Consider the following 5,000-nt stretch of genomic DNA (forward strand, 5'->3'; position numbering starts at 1 on the left):
TGCAACCATACTTCCCCCGGAACCCAAAAGCTTTGGTTTCCCGGAGGCTGCCCGCCGAGTCATCGGAGGAACTGCGGCGGATCGCTGGCTGGCATCGTTTATGGTTAGAACTAGGGCGGTATCTGATCGCCTTCGAACCTCTAACTTTCGTTCTTGATTAATGAAAACATACTTGGCAAATGCTTTCGCTTCTGTTCGTCTTGCGACGATCCAAGAATTTCACCTCTAACGTCGCAATACGAATGCCCCCGCCTGTCCCTATTAATCATTACCTCGGGTTCCGAAAACCAACAAAATAGAACCGAGGTCCTATTCCATTATTCCATGCACACAGTATTCAGGCGGGCTTGCCTGCTTTAAGCACTCTAATTTGTTCAAAGTAAACGTGCCGGCCCACCGAGACACTCACTCAAGAGCACCCTGGTAGGATTGCAACGGGGTCCGCCTCGGGACGCACGAGCACGCACGAGGCGCGTCGCACGCCTTCAGCTCGCCCCACCGGCAGGACGTCCCACGATACATGCCAGTTAAACACCGACGGGCGGTGAACCAACAGCGTGGGACAGAAATCCAACTACGAGCTTTTTAACCGCAACAACTTTAATATACGCTATTGGAGCTGGAATTACCGCGGCTGCTGGCACCAGACTTGCCCTCCAATAGATACTCGTTAAAGGATTTAAAGTGTACTCATTCCGATTACGGGGCCTCGGATGAGTCCCGTATCGTTATTTTTCGTCACTACCTCCCCGTGCCGGGAGTGGGTAATTTGCGCGCCTGCTGCCTTCCTTGGATGTGGTAGCCGTTTCTCAGGCTCCCTCTCCGGAATCGAACCCTGATTCCCCGTTACCCGTTACAACCATGGTAGGCGCAGAACCTACCATCGACAGTTGATAAGGCAGACATTTGAAAGATGCGTCGCCGGTACGAGGACCGTGCGATCAGCCCAAAGTTATTCAGAGTCACCAAGGCAAACGGACCGGACGAGCCGACCGATTGGTTTTGATCTAATAAAAGCGTCCCTTCCATCTCTGGTCGGGACTCTGTTTGCATGTATTAGCTCTAGAATTACCACAGTTATCCAAGTAACGTGGGTACGATCTAAGGAACCATAACTGATTTAATGAGCCATTCGCGGTTTCACCTTAATGCGGCTTGTACTGAGACATGCATGGCTTAATCTTTGAGACAAGCATATGACTACTGGCAGGATCAACCAGGGAGCTGCGTCAACTAGAGCTGAGCAGCCGGCCGCCCGGGAGTGTGTCCCGGGGGCCCGCGCGAACACGCAAGCGTCCGCTCAATTATTCTGCAAACAGGAGGAGGCTGAGCTCCCCTGCACAATACACCTCGAAACCCTCTCAGGTCCCGGCGGCGCGCAGCGCCGTCCTAAGTACTTGGTCGGGTTCGAGAGAGGCGCAATCGCCCGGAGTTTGGCGAGTAGACGCTTTAGGTGCGACCACCCGTGCTCCCAACTGAGCTTGCCGCTGCCGACAGAGGCCCGGGAGCGTGCTGTCGTGGCATTGCCGGCGGGAGACAACACGCGCCACCTACGGTGGCCGGCAGCTCCAACGCCAGCGCCACAGAAGGACAAAAGCCCCACTTGGGTGCCGAAGCGAACTCTCCCAGCACAGCGCACGCGCCAACACGTCCGCACAGCTGCGATACAAACCACCTGCGAGAACCGCAGAGGCGACCGAGCAGCAGACGGCGTCGCGGCGCCGAGCGCCGGGCGGCGGCGCATCCTCAGCGCACACAGTCCTCAATCGGACCAGCACACTGCAGATGTCCACCGCGCTTCGCACCGGGCCCGCGAGGACCTACTTTGGCCGCACGGCGCCGCGTGCAGGGTGCGCCGGCGCGCAGCTGCGCCGCCTGCCGCCTCCGTCGGCCGGCGCGCCTGCCACTGGCCGCCCCCACCAGCCGGCTGTAGCGCGTGCGCCCACGCACCGCGCGGCCAGCACGCCGGGAGGCCCCCCCTCACCGGCCGGGGACGGTCCCACCCAGCCACCGCCGCGTATCGCTTCACACCCACATGCCATTCACGTTCGTGGGCATGGTGGGTATCGCTGAAACAACCGGTTGGTAGCTCAACCGATCGTCGCCATCACTGATTCACCTCTAGCGAGAACAACCGCACCACAACCGTTTACCAGTTGTTCATTTGCGTAACGTCACCAGCAAACGTAGACGTCCATCGCCATTTGCAAATTCAACGATTGTTGCATGCCTGTGTCAGGTGTCACGACACACTATGTCTGCCCACATACACGCAACAACATGTGCACGCTTCGCGAACACGTGGAAGGTGGCCCCCGTACGTATGCGATGTCCATTGCGCGAACGACTGTCAACCGGCCTCTGTCGCATGTCGCAGATGTGGAACGCAGTGCACCATGCTATCACGGTGTGTGAGAAGAGACGACTACGTCTGACAACACGCGCCACTACATCAACAGACGGCTCATGCTGATCGCCATCCACGGCATACCATACTGCAATCCAGCTCTTATAGGGAGACGACACGTAGCTGAGTGCACAATATTTGGACCGTATGGTTCGCCGTTGTTGGCGCAGTCGTGGTACGGTCACACATGTACCACGATGTATCATTCAGTACATGAGGACCAATGTGCAGTACAGTGTGTGATTTGGACGTACAACATCAGCGGACAGTTGACACACGCCGTACCACAACGTAGGCTGTGCTTCGCCATGCAAATGCCAATGAACAACTGCGAAGGGCATTGAGCATGTACGTCCTGCTGCCATCCGCATTACAGTGTATAGCTGCAAGGTGTTTAACATGAAGCGATACTCTGGGGACCAGGCAGTGCGAGTAGCAAACTATATTGCGGGGGTTGCAGTTAGGCAACACCACACTAATTTAACGCGTCGTATGACAATTACAGAGCAGGTTAAGGCCCAACGTGTGTTGGGTTAAGGCCCAACGTGTGTTGGGTTAAGGCCCAACGTGTGTTGGGTTAAGGCCCAACGTGTGTTGGGTTAAGGCCCAACGTGTGTTGGGTTAAGGCCCAACGTGTGTTGGGTTAAGGCCCAACGTGTGTTGGGTTAAGGCCCAACGTGTGTTGGGTTAAGGCCCAACGTGTGTTGGGTTAAGGCCCAACGTGTGTTGGGTTAAGGCCCAACGTGTGTTGGGTTAAGGCCCAACGTGTGTTGGGTTAAGGCCCAACGTGTGTTGGGTTAAGGCCCAACGTGTGTTGGGTTAAGGCCCAACGTGTGTTGGGTTAAGGCCCAACGTGTGTTGGGTTAAGGCCCAACGTGTGTTGGGTTAAGGCCCAACGTGTGTTGGGTTAAGGCGCAACGTGTGTTGGGTTAAGGCGCAACGTGGGTTACGTTAAGGCGCAACGTGGGTTACGTTAAGGCGCAACGTGGGTTACGTTAAGGCGCAACGTGGGTTACGTTAAGGCGCAACGTGGGTTACGTTAAGGCGCAACGTGGGTTACGTTAAGGCGCAACGTGGGTTACGTTAAGGCGCAACGTGGGTTACGTTAAGGCCCAATATAGGTTAGGTTAAGGCCCAATATAGGTTAGGTTAAGGCCCAATATAGGTTAGGTTAAGGCCCAATATAGGTTAGGTTAAGGCCCAATATAGGTTAGGTTAAGGTACAATATAGGTTAGGTTAAGGTACAATATAGGTTAGGTTAAGGTACAATATAGGTTAGGTTAAGGTACAATATGGGTTAGGTTAAGGTACAATATGGGTTAGGTTAAGGCGCAATATGGGTTAGGTTAAGGCGCAATATGGGTTAGGTTAAGGCGCAATATGGGTTAGGTTAAGGCGCAATATGGGTTAGGTTAAGGCGCAATATGGGTTAGGTTAAGGCGCAATATGGGTTAGGTTAAGGCGCAATATGGGTTAGGTTAAGGCGCAATATGGGTTAGGTTAAGGCGCAATATGGGTTAGGTTAAGGTACAATATAGGTTAGGTTAAGGTACAATATAGGTTAGGTTAAGGTACAATATAGGTTAGGTTAAGGTACAATATGGGTTAGGTTAAGGTACAATATAGGTTAGGTTAAGGCACAATATGGGTTAGGTTAAGGCGCAATATGGGTTAGGTTAAGGCGCAATATGGGTTAGGTTAAGGCGCAATATGGGTTAGGTTAAGGCGCAACGTGGGTTACGTTAAGGCGCAACGTGGGTTACGTTAAGGCGCAACGTGGGTTACGTTAAGGCGCAACGTGGGTTACGTTAAGGCGCAACGTGGGTTACGTTAAGGCGCAACGTGGGTTACGTTAAGGCCCAATATAGGTTAGGTTAAGGCCCAATATAGGTTAGGTTAAGGCCCAATATAGGTTAGGTTAAGGCCCAATATAGGTTAGGTTAAGGCCCAATATAGGTTAGGTTAAGGTACAATATAGGTTAGGTTAAGGTACAATATAGGTTAGGTTAAGGTACAATATGGGTTAGGTTAAGGCGCAATATGGGTTAGGTTAAGGCGCAATATGGGTTAGGTTAAGGCGCAATATGGGTTAGGTTAAGGCGCAACGTGGGTTACGTTAAGGCGCAACGTGGGTTACGTTAAGGCGCAACGTGGGTTACGTTAAGGCGCAACGTGGGTTACGTTAAGGCGCAACGTGGGTTACGTTAAGGCGCAACGTGGGTTACGTTAAGGCCCAATATAGGTTAGGTTAAGGCCCAATATAGGTTAGGTTAAGGCCCAATATAGGTTAGGTTAAGGCCCAATATAGGTTAGGTTAAGGCCCAATATAGGTTAGGTTAAGGTACAATATAGGTTAGGTTAAGGTACAATATAGGTTAGGTTAAGGTACAATATGGGTTAGGTTAAGGTACAATATGGGTTAGGTTAAGGTACAATATAGGTTAGGTTAAGGCGCAACGTGGGTTACGTTAAGGCCCAATATAGGTTAGGTTAAGGCCCAATATAGGTTAGGTTAAGGCCCAATATAGGTTAGGTTAAGGCCCAATATAGGTTAGGTTAAGGCCCAATATAGGTTAGGTTAAGGTACAATAT

The 5,000-nt window shown here is 52.2% G+C and overlaps 1 non-coding gene across 1 annotated transcript in view; it reads right to left on the minus strand.

Annotated features, from left to right (window-relative positions):
- LOC124588975 overlaps positions 1 to 1,223 on the minus strand; it is a 1,910-nt gene extending 687 nt beyond the window's left edge. The window contains exon 1 of the ribosomal RNA XR_006975886.1: positions 1 to 1,223. This exon is cut by the window's left edge and continues 687 nt beyond it. This is a non-coding gene — a ribosomal RNA (small subunit ribosomal RNA).
- Between the last annotated feature and the right edge of the window lie 3,777 nt (positions 1,224 to 5,000).

The sequence above is a fragment of the Schistocerca americana genome, unplaced genomic scaffold, assembly GCF_021461395.2.
Source record: "Schistocerca americana isolate TAMUIC-IGC-003095 unplaced genomic scaffold, iqSchAmer2.1 HiC_scaffold_676, whole genome shotgun sequence".
NCBI lineage: Eukaryota > Metazoa > Arthropoda > Insecta > Orthoptera > Acrididae > Schistocerca > Schistocerca americana.